A 17577-nucleotide genomic window follows, 5' to 3' on the forward strand; every position below is an offset into this window, starting at 1 on the left:
TCTTACTTTGGGTCATACTTAACATTGTCAAATGCATTCCTAGATCGCCAGCGCTAGCCCTATGCAAATATCCATCCATGGAAAATGTCACCCTTAGAAAAACATATTTTTTGCTTCATTGAAGCTAGTCACGACTCTACCATTGCAAGTCCAGACACAAAGCCTTAATTAACTGAATTAAAATGTAGAAATCAATGAAGTACATACGTGACTTGTTTGAACAATAGTAAGCTCCTGGGTAGCGCCTGCCCATAGTGGTATGTCAGCACATTACAGCCTCTTTGGAAAAGCTGACAAACTGTTCTTGAGGTGGACCACAGCGTCTTTCTGTACAAACAAAAAACAAACAGAGAGACTATAATCACTGCAGCTTCTCATTAAAATGGAAATTACTTGTCCAGCAAAATTTTATTTGAGCAAGTCAGGGATTGCCAATCTAACGGCATCAATGCCTCCATCAATTTGCAGGGCAAGTATACGTGCCAAATTAAAAAAAAAAAAAAAAAAAAAAAAAGTGCAATTCAACAATTTTGCAAGTAGAAAAGAAAACTCATTTCAGAAGCTGCAGTCCAATGGTGTGTGCTACACCAACTGGAATTGAAAGCTAACCGGTTTAATATTTTCACTTTAGTTGAGTGCATTCATTCAGTACCTGATTTAGCACACAATTGCTGTAGAGATGCACAGGAAACTATTTGTTTTTTCTTCCATTATTATTATTTTTCCCATTATTAAAACAACTTCTACAAAGCCAAGCTATTTCCAAGAAGCTTACACTAAAAATAAATCTCTAGTTCCAATAGATCCCTATTGTTTTAAGCAACGTACTGATCTATGCACCGGACATAGCTGGCAGTGTACTTGCTAAAGACAGACCAACAGCAACAAAGAGATGTGACTTTGTGAGATGAAACACAGAGCTAGACAATCTGACTTGGGCTTGCCCTGGACACTTTCTTGTTTTGTGGAATCACCGAGTCTGCTAATTATAAACAGTACGGTGTATTAAAAACCTTAATTATTAGCCCTGAAACCAACTTTGTTTTTTTTCTTCAGTATGCGACATACTGTACTACTGATATTATATACTATTATAATATTATTACTACTACTTGTATGAATTCCAGTCAAACAAAAGTCTAACCAAGTTTTCTAAATAAGCTCTGTGCCCCTATTTATCTTGTGTACCCTTTCCCATGACATCATTTTACAAGTCTAGACTTAGATTCTCAATTACCTGTCACATGCAGTCATAATGGCAAGAAATAGAAACCAGCAGACTACGCATAATATGTATTCAGATGCACTGTATGTCACAGTAATTGAACCTTTACTTGCAATAATGACTGACTGATATCCGATAGACTGCAAACTGGACTATTATGGAAATACAGTCTATTGAAACACAACTGGTATAATGGCGCAGGATCCACTCAGAAATGCAGTCATAACCATTTAGAGATGGAGTGTGCCGACTGAAAAAAATATCATAACTCAATACGGCAACCGGAGGCTGCAATTTCTTTGAATGCTTAACCTTTCAGAGTCAGTATTTGTTACCTCGCCACTGAAGCATCAGTATTGGTTATGACTTTCTGTTAATGCAAGAAAAACAGTAGCAATCTAAAGGGAAAACTGAAGTAGCTAGCAATACAAATATATATATATATATCATAGACCTATGCACTATGATGGAAAAACACCACTGCTAGGGACTTGCTCTTTGCTTGCACACCGACTCCAAATTCCTGACTAAAGTAATGCAGAAGCTGCCTTTTATTGTCCAATTCTCAATGGGATGTGGAGACTGAATACTGAAAACCACAAGCACAGACACCCAGGAAGAAAATAAGCCATTCATTTGGGCTACTAAATGCCATGACAAAGGTCTTGGGCCTCTACCCATCTGCGTCTCTCTCTGCTCCTCCCCCTCACCCCCTCCCCTGTATTTGGCACAAGCCTCACTAACAGACAGGAGACACTCATTCGGCTTTCTGTTTGTATTTGGGCTTCCTTACCTTAAAATGTATTAAATTGCATCCATTGTCTTCAAAATGAATGAATTCCTCAAGTCATTTTATGTTTTCCTTGTGATATTACAACAAAACCCCTATAATATTCCTGGTTTTAGCAGAGGTTAAATGGTGAAAGCTCCTGGTCTATTGCATTACTTTAGCCAGTGATCACTGAGACTTTAAAAGCATCCCCTGCTGTTAAAATATATTGCAACCCATATTTGCACAAAAGGTTAAATGAACACTGTATCTGAACACAGAAAGCATGCATATTAATGTGCAAGGGGAAAGGGAGTAAACATAAATCTTGATAAGAAAAGTACTTTGTAGTTGTAAATAAAGCCCATTGTCTTTTGTTTTTTTAAAAGACCATATCACTAATCACTACATTATCACTAATGTTTTCAAAGCAGTTTACAGCTACACAATGGCACACTTTGAAGCTTCAAGCATCATCTGGTTAGTTAGGGAAGACTATAATAAGAAATAAACAGTGTCACATTGTAGTCTAAACCCTTCCTTCTAAGCATGTTTAGAAAACTGGTGCTAGTCTGAAAACATTTGGTCAACAGAACTAATACAGTATGTTAGTACAAGAAACGCAGTCTAATTTCTTAACTAGAACACAAGCTTGGTCTTCTGACGATTTTCCCATTTAAAAATCACAGACCACTACATCTTTAATTACACCAGCTCTCCCTGTCAGAAGCAGCATGTCATCTAAACTACATTTCACTGCTCATCGGTTCTGGCTCCTTTGAAAGTGCTTGGTGAAAAAAAAAAAAAAAAAAAGCGCTGTAGTCCTGTTGAAAGCTCATGGAGCATGATGCTATATGTAGATTTCTGAGCAGCCATCAGAACAGATCAGAAACAGTAATCAGCAATCACAATCAATAAGAAACAGAGCGCAATCAGCTCACACTTACCTTCCCCTGCTGCAATGCTTTGCAAGACAGAGCACATGATCATAATACCTGCATCACAGCACCAAGAATGGGGGAAGGGGGAGTTAGGAGGCATCCGAAATGCATGGGATTTACATACTACACCCCCAGCCAAGCTCCAGGGAGAGACAGACGCTATCTGTGACATCTCATAAACATCACCTTAGTTCCTAGGCTTATCTCTCACTTCTCATACATGTTTACCCTCATCCTGGCTTACAGTGTCAATGCTGAAAACAAATTTTTAAAAAGTTAGTTATTAAAGTTACTAAAGTAGCTATTCCAAGCTTTTAATTTGTGCACTTATTGGAACCCTTTGACTTGTTTAGGTTTTGCTGTTCTGGGTTTAGCAAAGATCACTCGGAATACCCTTTTTCGTAAGACAAACTACATATCCTGTTTTTAACATGGATCACAATTACGACCAAGCGTTGTATACAGGTCTAAAAACTGTTTCTTAATTTGTTAAAAAAATTAAGTAAAAAACACCTGTTACCATAAATAGGGCTCGAAATTAACGCTGGCCATGTGGCAACTGCTGTGAGTGCCCTTGTCAACTGTCGTAATGCCCCTCAATTCTGTGGCCGCAGTGCCCTTTCAGCTACAGCAATAACGCCTGCATTGGATTCAAACAATAACATGATTTGCATGGCTGTCACGCCAGCAGTGGAAAAAGCAACAACAAACAACGAACACTAGCATGACAAGCACATGGATCTCTACCAAGTGTAATAGCACCATCTCAAAGGATTAGAGAAAAAGCAGCAGAAAGCCTGGCTCAATCTGCAGAAAACCCCCGCGCTGACTCGGGAGGGCGAAGACGAACACGCGTTTCAGCTGTCCGCTTCTTTTCACACTGCAGACTGTGTTCGTCCCAGCGCTACGTTTTACTAAACATTTTAAAATTCAATAAACAATTACCACAATATTACATTGTAATATGTTGCTTAAAACATATGCCTAATAACACAATACATTCATAATAAAGTCGAGTTCTTCCCATTACAACTAACAAGTTTAAAGTTTGGGACTTCGTGTCTGTAGCTTGGTGTTGTTTACATTATCGTCAGCCTATTTTAAGAGATTGGAAGCTGAAAACTTTTTTTTTTTTTTTTTTAAACACACTTTTCTTATACAGTACTACAGTAGCATTTTTTTTTTTTTTTTTAATTTTGTCATTGCCAATGATTTTTACCACATTTTATCTCCCCAATTTAGAATTGCCAATTGTGTTATTAATCCCAGTTCACTGCTGCAACCCCCCGGCAGCTCGGGAAATGGTGGTTGAAACACAGATTCTCTGAAACGTTTTCCTGCCAAGCCGTCTTTTTTTGCACTGCGGATCCACAGCGAAGCCACCAGACCTATAGTCTCGGAGGACAACACAGATCTGAATGGCTCCACTGCAGACCCACAGGCTCCCTATCAGCCAGAGGATTGCCCTACCGACCTAAGCACTCCCTACCCGGGCGGCGCTCGGCCAATTGTGCGCTGCCCCCTGGGAACTCCCATTCAAACCTGCGATATCCAGGCTATAGGGCGCATCCTGCACACCTTTATTTTAAATAGAAAAACTGTATTTATCTTGCATGTTTCCCTTGTTTTTCTATTGTATTTATTGCATTAGTATCCAACCTAGTAGATTCCGTGTCTGTCAGCTCTGGCAGATTTTAGTGCAAGTCTCCTGAAGCATTTTTTATCCACTGCTAATTTAAAAATAAATGTAGCCACCTAGCTAACAATTTCGTCCCAAGGTCTACAGTGAAACGTACCGTCTTTAGATTGGGACTTTAGTTAAGACTGTGTGTGTACGTGAGTACATTAATTATTGTGGGTAGTAATTCGAAGTTATTTAATCACTCACAATCTGTAATGCCCAACTCCATAAACCAGCCAGCATTTTTGTAAATAGCAACGCATGTAATGAACAATAAAATAAACATTTTATTTGGGTCATCTGTGTACTTTTCAGGCAGAGCTTCGTGGTCAGCGATACAGCTGAGAAAAAGCTTCCTCTGTTATCCCGTCTGGTGCTAGTCGCTCAGTAACGAGGTGCAAACAGGTGATTGATAGATTTGAAGGAGCATTTACTAAGGTGCCTTTGTTAAATAAAAAAAAAAACATACCTTATTACTTCAATCTGGCACCGTTGTGTTTATTTTAAATGGATCAAAATGACTGTGGTCGTTAAATGAGGGCGGGGATTATACGAGGGCAGCCTTTATTAATAATACTATGCTTTACAAACACTGCAATATTTTATTACATGATTTAAGGCATTTTAGAAGCGACGCTGAGGGAGGCTCCAATCTGCAGCATCATACTCCTGTGTGTTTTGGGGCTTGTATACAGTATATGTACTTTTTTCCTCACTGTAAATATACCTGCTTGTTTGTAATTTCTCTGTAAGAGAAACTGAAACCAAATCTCATAGATAGCAAGCACATTCTTTGTATAAATAATTGTACCAGACTGAGTAAAATTCCAATTTAATAAAAACAATTTAAAAAAAACAAACAAACAACTGAACCCCCTACAAGTTATCTTCGGCCAGCTTTCGGTTAGCGCTAGACTGACCAGCAAAGCTCTAAGTTCCTCTGAGTTTCAGTTTTCACCATCCAAGCTGAGGTAGAGGTAAGCAGACAGCCCTTATTTTATCCCCTGCTGTGTTGGCTGACGTGAAGGACTGCTGTTCTGTAAGTAGTTTATCTTGGGTTGTCTGTCGGGAATGTACCATAAAATAAAACGTGCTTACTAAGGTGTGTGTACATTAGGGTTTTACAGGGTTTCAGGGTTTTCTGAGCAGCCATCAGAACAGATCAGAAACAGTAATCAGCAATCACAATCAATAAGAAACAGAGCGCAATCAGCTCACACTTACCTTCCCCTGCTGCAATGCTTTGCAAGACAGAGCACATGATCATAATACCTGCATCACAGCACCAAGAATGGGGGAAGGGGGAGTTAGGAGGCATCCGAAATGCATGGGATTTACATACTACACCCCCAGCCAAGCTCCAGGGAGAGACAGACGCTATCTGTGACATCTCATAAACATCACCTTAGTTCCTAGGCTTATCTCTCACTTCTCATACATGTTTACCCTCATCCTGGCTTACAGTGTCAATGCTGAAAACAAATTTTTAAAAAGTTAGTTATTAAAGTTACTAAAGTAGCTATTCCAAGCTTTTAATTTGTGCACTTATTGGAACCCTTTGACTTGTTTAGGTTTTGCTGTTCTGGGTTTAGCAAAGATCACTCGGAATACCCTTTTTCGTAAGACAAACTACATATCCTGTTTTTAACATGGATCACAATTACGACCAAGCGTTGTATACAGGTCTAAAAACTGTTTCTTAATTTGTTAAAAAAATTAAGTAAAAAACACCTGTTACCATAAATAGGGCTCGAAATTAACGCTGGCCATGTGGCAACTGCTGTGAGTGCCCTTGTCAACTGTCGTAATGCCCCTCAATTGAAGCTTCGACCTGTCTCTTCCCCAGGGGCGTCACAATGACATACGTGTAACTTTACGTTTTTTATTTTTGAGCAGGGGTAGAAAAAAATACCTTTACGTTACTTTATTGAGAGCGGCATTTATTCGAGGGAGTTCTGTTAAAAAGCTGATATTTGAGTGAGGCGTCAATTCAAGGGCGATGTTAATTTGAAGTAATACGGTATATATACATTTAAAACTAAAATGTATAACAGTGTTTCTTTTTTAGGAAGATTTCATTTCAGCCTAATATTTTTAGGGACCCTAACAGCTGTTGTTGATTCCAACTCAAGAACTTCACATTAGGACTAGCAAGTTTCAGGACAGTAGTACCGCAATTTTGTTAGTTTCTAACCCTGTTTAAAGCTCTGCAGTAATTCTCCACATATCTGTTAGCAATTTGTATAAGATCAGAAACAAGAAAAACAAAAAAAAAATGTTAAACAGTTAAGGGATTAAAAAAAAAAAAAACTATGTGGAATATTAGCATTAGGATGCTATTCTTCACCGATGAGCCAAGTAATTAGCTCCCACTCTGTAACCCAATTACAAAAGCTATAGACACAACAGTACTGTACTTGACATTTCACCTGCTGTGGTAGAACGATAAGGCAGACTAGGTGTCTGTTGAAGTAGGAGATCTGACTAGGTAGTTTGGAAAACAGTAACCATGGTGACCAGGTGCAGTTAGATAGAGCTGTGCATCAAATTATTCCTAAGAGATGATAGTCCCTGTTAACTGTTTGAAGTCACACAACATATCTGGATAGTGTTAGCAACAATTAAAACCACTTTCACTAGGTGGAGGCTGGATTTGAGTATTGCTACTATACTTGTAATTTCACAACTAGACTGCATACTAATGAAATGCAGGCAAACATGCTACAAACTTACAAAAACGTACTAATGTCTTACTTAAAACATATTAAAAATGAATTTTCCTTTGTTTTATTTTAGGTCATGTTTTTGTATAGAAAGCATTTACTGCAATTCTAAAAGCTTTAAAACATTATTTGCAGTTTTAAAAACTTGGAAGAACAGATGACAGTACCATATGCTAAATACAATGTTTCACACATCTATCTGTTGCCAATTTCTAAAGAACAATTTAAGAGAATATCAAAATCACTTTTACAGTATGTGGGAGATATAATATCTTATAAAATCAACCAGTCAGTATATTCAATCTCAAATCAGATATACTATTTTTATTACAACTTTCAGAGGCAATCAAAAAAAAATTGAAAGAACTGCTCTATTTTATTAGTATAACTGGGTGTCTTACTAATATTATACTCCATATTATCTATTATCTAAGTGATATTAAAGGACGAGCGCTTTTGAAAATGTTATTAACAGCATGCTTTGGGCTATAGTTTCTATTAATTATAAACAGTGTTAACAGTGAAATTATTTTTATATACCACAGTTGTCATATATATTATATATATATATATATATATAATTATATATATATATTATATATATTGTGTGTGTGGTGTGTCATGGATATTTCAGGCAAGTCTAACCCCTTTTTACAAATTGGAAATCTCAAACGTTACAGCCTAGAATTAAAATCCATTAAAATATTTTTATCTACATATCCAACCCCACAACTTCAAAGTGAAAACGATGTTCTAGAAATCTGTAGAAAATTAATTAAATAAAAAACTGAAATAGCTTGGTTGGTTAAGTGTCCACCCCCATTGTAATCAAACCTAAATTAGCTCAGGTGTAACCAATCGCCTTCAAAACCACACACCAAGTTAAGTGGCCTCCACCTGTGTTAAATTGTAGTGATTCACATAATTTCAGGATAAATTTAGCAGTTCCTGTAGGTCAACCATGAGCACCAAGGCGCTTTCAAAAGAACTCTGGGACAAAGTTGTTGAAAGGCACAGATCAGGGGATGGGTATAAAAAAATATCAAAGACCTTGAGAGAATATCCCTTGGAGCACGGTCAAGACAATTATTAAGAAGTGGAAGGTGTATGGCACTACCAAGACCCTGTCTAGATCAGGCCATCACTCCAAACTAGTTGACCGAGCAAGGAGGAGACTGGTCAGAGAGGCTACCAAGAGGCCAATGGCAACTGCAAGAGCTACAGGCTTTTATGGTCAAGACTGGTCAAAGTGTGCATGTGATAACAATATCCCAAAAACTCCACAAATCTGGCCTGTATGGCAGGGTGGAAAGAAGGAAGCCATTACACAAGAAAGCCCACCTTGAATCCCATTTGAAGTAGGCAAGAAAACACTCAGGAGATTCTGTAGCCATGTGGCAAAAAAGTTTTGTGGTCTGACAAAACTAAAATGGAACTTTTTGGCCTAAATGCAAAGCGTTATGTGCGGCGCAAACCAAACACAGTGCATCACCCAAAGAACACCATCCCTACTGTGAAGCATGGTGGCGGCAGCATCATGTTATGGGGATGTTGGTCATCATCAGCAGGGACTGGGGCACTTGTCAGGGTAGAAAGGAAAATTAATGGAGCAAAGTATAGAGAAGTCCTTGAGGAAAACCTGCTGCCCTCTGCAAGAAAGCTGAAACTGGGACGGAAGTCCACCTTTCAGCATGACAATGACCCAAAGCACACAGATGTAGCTACACTGGAGTGGCTAAGAAACAAAAAGGTAAATGTCCTTGAGTGGCCCAGTCACAGCCCCGACCTAAATCCAATCGAAAATTTGTAGCTGACTAAGATTGCCGTCCATCAATGCTCCCCAAGGAGTGCGAATCTGTGAGCTCCCGCTATTTTCCCCATCAGAGCAATCAGTAGTTGCACATTCGCACATTAGTGCTTCCCAATCAAATCTTGAGGGTTGGAACTTAGTAAATCATATGGTAATGAAACATTTACATACAAAAATGGTCAATTTGTGCGCAAAAGGGAAAACAGAGGGCATTTTCGAAAGCAGTGTCGAACGAGAAAGCAGAGATATTCAGAAAGAGATCTAGAAATTTGGTTTGAGGAGGTACAGAATTGCAGTTCTGATTTATTTGGGTCTGGTAAAGATGGTCCAAATTATAGTCAAAAAAAGCTTGGCAAAAATAATAAATGCCACTTCCACTGTTAAACGGACTTGGTTAGATTGTAGAAAAAGATACTATGATATAAAATGTTGTACAAAGTCAAAGTTAGCTCTCATAAATACAGAGAGAACAGCTACAGGTGGAGGACCATCAACATCACAGCAACTAACAGCAGTAGAAGAATGCACTTCTGTCAGTATTCCACGGGACAGCACTGCAGGTGAAGGAGTTGATGATGTGGGTGTCATCCCATCACACGTCTCAGGTAAGCAGCACAAAGACACCTGATAAAAAACAATCAGTTGTCTACATGTTTTTTAAACAACGGTCTACTTTGATTGTTTTGCAGCATATCCTGTGTATCTGTAATAATAATAATTAATCATTTTATTTGGAGAGCTATATCAAACGTAAAAGCTATTTAACATGGTCGCTTAACCTAGATTAACTGTATTATGTTTAAAGTGACTTTCTACACATCACCAGGCATACTCTTTACATTGAGTATATTGCAAGTGTAACAATTATTATTGAATGCATTTTCATTTATTACAGGATCATCTGAACATCTTGCAAGCACAACAGGGGAAGACCAATACAGTCAAATTACGCAAGATGATGAGCATTATTCAGTGGATTCTCCACATTTATCAGCGACGTCCTCTCAAGATCCTATAGAGGAAAGTAACAGAACACCATAGCTGCAGCAAGAGAAAGAACTTGAACTTCAACAAAGGGGATTTGCTGAAATGAATACGAATTTACTAAATGAGAAAGTAAACAGAATATGCTCATATATGGAAATCTCCATAAAACTAAGAGAGGAACAAGCTAAACTAGAAAAAGAGGGAGGTTAGATCTGGATAAGGCATACTATGCATCATATTCTTCATGGCCACCATGCACACACTTAATAGCAGAAACAAACACAGAACCTGCCCCATATACTTTGCAGGCTTCTACTTATTGTGCCCAAGGTCGGAATGAAGCTGTGGCCCAATTAATGCCAAGACGACCAGGGTGACCATGAAAACGCTGAGTTGTACATTATAACAAATGCATTGTATTTGATGCATACATTGTTAGAGATGCATATAATATGAACACATACATAAAGTATTTATTTTTCAATATTTGTATGTTTAATGTTTCACACATAATATACATGTGACAAGAATGAACTTACCCTGATTTTCAATTGTTAAGCAATGATCATTATTCATTTTCAAAGTGATCATTAATGATAATGTTGTGTACATTTCTGCCACTTTCCAGAGCTGCTACTGGTTCATCAAAGTCAACCTCCTCTTGAATAATGGAATTTAACATGTTTTCACTAATGTCTAACAAACATTCACAAGTAGTAGCTATGTTATGTAGTACACAACATGCTACCAATATTTCTGCAACCTTCTTCAGACTGTATTGCAATGCACACCACTCCGGTCCAAACACCTAAAATGCATTTTAAGCATGCCAGATATCCTTTCAATTACACTGCAAGTTCTTCAGTGTGCCTCATTATACATTTTCACCTGCTGTTTGTGGACTAAGAATGTGTCATCAGCCATCTTTTCACACCATATTCATTGTCACCTATCAGTAAGCTATCATACATGTACAATGGTTGACTAAGAAAGGATGATAGAGTCATGGCTGGATCCTGGGTAGTATGCAAAAACATCAAATTATATTTTTAGCATCACACAGTACCTGGACATTTAAAGAAGGAAATCCTTTACGATTAATGTAAACTGCTGAATTTCGGAAAGTGTACGTATTTGGATAGGATTACAATCTATGGCACCCAATACCCGTGGAAAACCAGCAATGTTAAAGAAATCTCTCTTTGTTTGCTCTTACTGGTATCTGGTTTCAGGGAAACCTATATAAATCACCAACAACTTTCAACGACGCACCATTCATTTGATGTAAACATCTTGAAAAACATGACCGACTCATGCCTGCAATGGCTGCAGTTAGTGTCTGGAATGTACCTGGTGCATAGAAAACTAGTGTTGCAGTTACCTTTCCAGCAACAGGCAAAGCAGTAGAAACACATGACTTGGGTTCTAAATCTAAAACGGAGTATACTAAGTAAATCAACCACTGTTTGCTTATTACTTAGAAAATCGGCGAATATACTCACTACCAGTAAGTGCGAGAAAACGGCTCCTTTACTTATAAACCCCCTCGGGAGGGTATCTCCGGCTTCTTAACCTTTGCCTTCGTTCTATGTCACAATCCAAAAAAATCACATAAAACCTGGAACTCTGCCATCTTTTAAAAACGTTTCCCTGCGAGGAGGGCAGTGCGCTAATAAGACAAACCCATGACAGTGTCTTAATTGCACTCGGTAATAGCCCACAGAATGAGGGGGAAAATAGTAAACCCCTCAGGGGAAAATCAGGCGCCTCAGGTGAACATGGGCAAGTGCTGGAAACGCGTGCTAATGTATTTTCCCCGTCCTTGCGTGTGTTGCACTGCACTTGCGCTCGTTTGCGCAGAGGGGAAAAATCGGGCCTCTAGTATACAAGACAGTGACAAGAGAAGTACAGTACAATATGTTTGCAACATATAAAATACATGTTAACACTAGTAATTTTAATTTCGAAAAACTGAGTACCGTCCGCCCCTCCAGCTCATGTTATCTAGAGGCAAGCCTTTCATTTCACATTCACCATCTCAACAGCAAAGTGTTGTATAGCGTACGCTGTACTGAAAGAAATGTCTCAAAACACCTCTGCTGTTTGGGAATTTTTTGTTAAATGCCCAGACTACCAAAAAAAATTGAATGCAAACTGTGCAAGCAACTGTTGATGCATCATGGGGGCACATCCAATCTCCAAGGTCGTTTGACAAGCATAAATTCCTATTGTTAGGCTTCCAAGCTGGCTTGGGAAGCCTATTGTTAACTTATTTTTTTATTGTCATTTTTCCTGCCAAAACTTTAAACTGCTCCTGTTCGCCCACAGTGTAACCAAATCAACATAAACTTAGCAGGTATCATCCCGTGTAGATTACAGTTCAAATGCAAAAAAGATGCACTCTTGCGTCAACCAAGTTAGCAGCCTGTCGCATTTTTTGGAAAAAAAATCTGACTGACTGATAGCCTGCTTGGAGCTTTGTTTTGCTGCTGCAGTTGGTGCTACTGCAATGCAAGCTTACTGTATACAGTATACTGCGAGCAACATTAATTATGTGTACATAAACAATGTGTATTTTATTATTAATTATAAAAACATAATAATGTATTTAATGTATTTAAACTACATGTGAATGTTTTACTCCATTTATATGATTTACTTCTAAAATACTAGGATTTTCAATCAAATATAAAACAAGTAGTTATGGTGACCACCAGTAAGTTACGCAAATTAGTACCATTGATGGTTCGAACCTTGGAAGGTCAAAACGTACCCTTCGTTGCAGCTACGCTTTAGAGATCAAAAAGTGCAGTGAGCACTCTCCTATAAAATCTAAGTACATTTTTTTTTTTAAAAAGGAGTGGCTTCTGAGAAGTCACTCTGCAGTGCCAGAAGGGGCCTTGCTACCCTCAGGTGGCTTATTCCTGTTTTACTGCTGCATTAAATGATTACAGAACTATCCTCTTGATATTCTGCAGGCTAGTAAGATGGCTAACTGATTAACTTGGGATTCCAACCAGCACGGTTTGTATGCTGAATACAAGCTACATGCATTCTTAAAGTCCCATACTTACTGTAAATCTTACTGTGCTGCTTGTGCTATGCAAGTCACATCCTGTGCAGACTGGAATCAGAAATATGTTCAGAATGCTTCTTCCACAAGAAACCCTGGGAATATAGGGTCACCAACACGCACAAAACTCTGAATTTACAAAGCCACTGCCTGCATCTCTCTGTATCACACAGTACTGAATATCACAGGCCATTAACAAGCACATAGGCATTGACCCTATGACCGGGGTGTGAAGTCAAACTACCTCAGTGCAAATTTTTAAAAGCAGGATGTAGCAAGGTTCATTGTAATCGGCCTTCCACGCAGCAAACATAACATTATCCCAGATGACAAGACTTCCTTCAAAATAAGCAAGCTGTTAATGACATGTTACGTACATCTGCGTCAACCAAACAATCATGTTAAAAGTAACAAGGTTAAGCAAGCTCATCCCAACATTATCCTCAATTAATTTTAGATACACCATGCTCTACAAATAAAAGGAATTACTTCAAAAATCCATAACCTTGGTTTGTATTGACATAACACTCTGCCTTGTTCCACAACCGCCTGACAGAATCTAGCTTGGTTAAGATGGTGGGTACCACACCTCTATCATGAGGCAGCCAAGAGACTTTTGGACAAAGCTGGATTATCAAACCATCCAACACTTTTTACAGGGAGTTAGTGCCATTGGCCTGTGTATCTAACAGTTTGCCACGACAAGAAAATGAGAGAAAATAGTGATGTCTGAAAGGGTTCTGAATGTTGCTCTTGAAACTGGGATGACATGCTTCATTGATGCTAGATTTGTACAGTGAATCGTGACAAAATGAGCTGTGCTTACTAAACACCTCTTTCTAAGCCGCAGCCAGGACTTGCCACTTGAAAACAACTTTCTATCTGCCTACCTAAGGGGCAGCTGACTTACAAAGTAGAGAAAATTAAACACTAAGTCATGCAACAAACAGCTTCTCCAATTCCACCAAGAACACCCCAAACCCTCCCTTCCAACCACAATCTGTATAGTGAACAATAATGGTGGTTTACTTAGAGGGGAGGGCTTTGCAAGGTTGTGAAGTTGTCCCTCAGGTAGTGCTATAAGCAGCTAGGCAGATCAAATGGAACATGCTTCCCCCCCCCCATCCAACCCATACTGTGATACATTCTGTTTACGGCAGTTTTCACTGTTTAGTGCAGAAACTGCATGTTCCATGGATATCAGAAACAGGGAATTACTAGGCAGAGAAGCAGCAATGGAGCTCGTTGCTCCGTCTTTCAGAAATGAATACTATGGGAGCATCAGCACTGATCCCTGGTGTCAAAGTTCCTAAGGTGAGCACTGATAATAAACTGTAAAAAAAAAAAAAAAAAAAAACACAGTGCCAAAAAAATTAAGTGATACAGCCTGAACTAAAACATACTTCCTCACCACATAGTACCAACTAAAAGTTAATACTTCTTCAGACTGCTCGTTAGGAGTCACTTTTAGCTCTGTTTTAGATCTTATGACACCCTACTGGACAGCCCCAAGACTATATTTTAAGGGGTATTCAGGTGAGGATAGAGGTGTGTCATGTAGAGCTCAGAGGGGAAGCTCGCATGCTACCTGCCAGCTGGGTGCCCAACCACGGCCAAAGTCATTGCTCCTCATGTATCATGAGCACTTAATTAACATGAACAAAAACAGTAACATACATAACCTGCCAGTTCTTACTATAAAATTATAACTATGAAGTTGTCCCCCAGCATGTTCATTGCAAGTTTATGCACCTACTGTACTCCTATCCACGGATTCTTAGAACCACAATAACTTGCACTAAAGAATGTCCTTTCTAAGTTTCATCATAAGTATCTAGTTATCTGTGAAAGCAAAGATGTGACACACAAAAATGAATGGGCGTTATGTTCTCTTGCTAATTACTGTACTGTTTGCTTTGCACTTGATTCCAAACCAAAATAATCTGGCATATGTCAATTTACTCCAACTGTCAATTATGGCACATTGAGGTCACCACAAATCAGAAGTCTCTTGGTTTTGGTGAGGCGCAAGGAAAAGACACAATTAGAGATGCAATGACTGAACAGATGGAGGCAAGAGAGCACTAGTGTAAGAAACACAGTGGCACTTCCAATCTGGCAGCAGAGAGAGAGAGAGAGAAAAAAAAGAGAGACAGCAGGGTACAATATACACGGTAACGCTATTGCTTGGTGCATAACTCAAAATGAGGCCAGCAATGCTTAGTCAAAAAAAATCATGAATGCAGTAAAAATCTGTCTAATCCAGCCCCGCTATAACAGGAATTCTGTATAATTCAGTGAGATTTTTGGGTTCCAACCAAATTCCTATTTAAATTAATGGTGTGACACCCTCTACAATACTCAACTTGTTTTTGGAATTCAGCCTGATTTTTAAGTCTCTGTCTAAAATCAATGTCAATCTGACTGTGCCATCTAGCACCAGGTCATGTGATTTATTTTCTAGGTTTAAAACTAGTTGAAGACATTGCATATATGCTCACATGTGCCATTCCGAACTGTGCAGCTGCTGAACAGAAAATACATGTCTGAATGTCCACACAATGAGTCTGGCCTGGAAGAAATAAATCTCTTGAAAGAAAATATGCACTTAAAAGCTGAAAATTTCCCTAAACCAACAAAAAGAGCCAAGTGAAAGATTCCAAAAGACGCAAGGCAAATTGTTTGAGACAATCTGAAAAGAAAATATGCCTAGCTAAATGCAACACTGAGAAAACCTGAATTCCAACAGAAAGCGCCTGAATCCTGCATGCAGGTCCAGTACAAACAAGTGAGTATCTTTCTGAGGTAATGGTTTGAACAGGCTCGTGCCAATAACATGAAAATACTGTTGAGACACTGCTTCTTCAAAGTTTGCTGAGGCATTACTCTGTTTATTATTTGTATATGCAATATATATTGCATATACAGTATAAGTGTTGAAATAGTTGTCATTTTACCTTTTTTAGGTACAGTAAATACCATTGTACAGGTTTTACATTACAGAATTATTTTAAATTACAAATTCAAAATTAAAACCAACATATAAAAAGTACAAGCCACCAATGGGCAACAATATGTGTCAAATTTGTATAGACTATCAAATCAACCAGTTTTAGACCAGAATAATGCAAGAGTAGATTTTGAATCTCAATACAAACATCCAGCATGATTGGCCGAGTGGTTCTCAATGTACTGGTAAAAAGAGTACATGTAAGTACAAAGTCAACACAATTAGCAAAATTAAGTATATAAAATTGGCCACTATGTAATCAGTATCTTATTATCATTGTGACAAAGTAATACATGCAACCATAAACACCGACGCACCGACTCAATTTTACCAACTTTCACATTGTTTTTGGTCCATTGTGGCATTTCACTTGTACCCTTTTCTAATTATCTTTTTATCATACAAGTATAAGATCAAGTTTGCAGCACTTTGTTTTAGAGGGTCTGCTGTTCTGAAATCAATGTTACCTTGTTGCACTCACCACACCAGTCCTAGAGTCTGGAATTTAACCACAGAAGGAGTAGCAGCTCAAACCCAGGCAGCATAAAAGCTAAAGCAAACAAGGAGGCAGCTGCAATGGCCAGTCACCTGGCTTTCCTTTCAGCGGCCTGACTTCCATCCACTGAAGGGAACCCTTTGACAGTTGAAGACGGCAGATGTTACTGATGGAACACAACCAATTCCAAAATAGCAGAAAACCAGACACAATGGCAGCTGCTACAATCCCTAGGCACTGCAATATGAAAAGCAGCGTCTGCTGGTCAGGATGAAGCCTATACCTGCTACACAAGTTATTATACAAAATAATAACATTACATTGCAAGGGAACTCACTGGAATGTATACAGCCTTAAATAGCTACCTAAACTACGACGTTCATCCGATTCTTACAGAAAGGATCAATAGAATGTATTCCTAGCACAGCAAATCTACAGTCTACTGTAGATGGACACCACACCTCACTACTTACAATATGTTGTTAATTCACATAATATTAAACAAAAATAAATAAAATTTTAAACTGGATTTCATTCCAGTTTATAGTTCACCGTATAACACTTGCAACAGGGATGGTCAACTGCTCTTGCTCATCTGAAGAGTGTGGTGCATCCTGGGACGGTAGAGTCACATTCTACATACTACTGCACACCAGTGGCGGTACTGCCCTTTCAATTCTCTGTAGTGCTCCAGAAGATTTTGTATATGATGACTTATCTTCATATTTTCCCTCTAAAGAAACATGAAATTTGTGAGCTAATCTGTGTTACTTATTGTAACAATGTTTCAGGATGACTAGGCAAATACGGTATTTGGTGACACAGCATCCTGAAAGCGGAGATTTAACAATCCCAGGCTGCC

The 17577-nt window shown here is 38.6% G+C and overlaps 1 protein-coding gene across 10 annotated transcripts in view; it reads right to left on the bottom strand.

The window, feature by feature from the left end:
• The window catches only part of LOC121324054 (amyloid-beta A4 precursor protein-binding family B member 2-like), a 121744-nt gene that overhangs the window by 85763 nt on the left and 18404 nt on the right, over window positions 1-17577 (bottom strand). For 9 of the 10 annotated variants that reach the window (XM_041265551.1, XM_041265545.1, XM_041265500.1 and 6 more), the window contains exon 2: window positions 208-327. The exons of the other annotated variant lie outside the window; for it this stretch is intronic. The gene's annotated coding sequence lies outside the window, so the exon portion shown is untranslated. The remainder of the gene's footprint in view (window positions 1-207; window positions 328-17577) is intronic. 10 annotated transcript variants of the gene reach the window in all.

This window comes from Polyodon spathula, chromosome 1 (genome assembly GCF_017654505.1).
Source record: "Polyodon spathula isolate WHYD16114869_AA chromosome 1, ASM1765450v1, whole genome shotgun sequence".
NCBI classification, from domain to species: Eukaryota; Metazoa; Chordata; class Actinopteri; order Acipenseriformes; family Polyodontidae; genus Polyodon; species Polyodon spathula.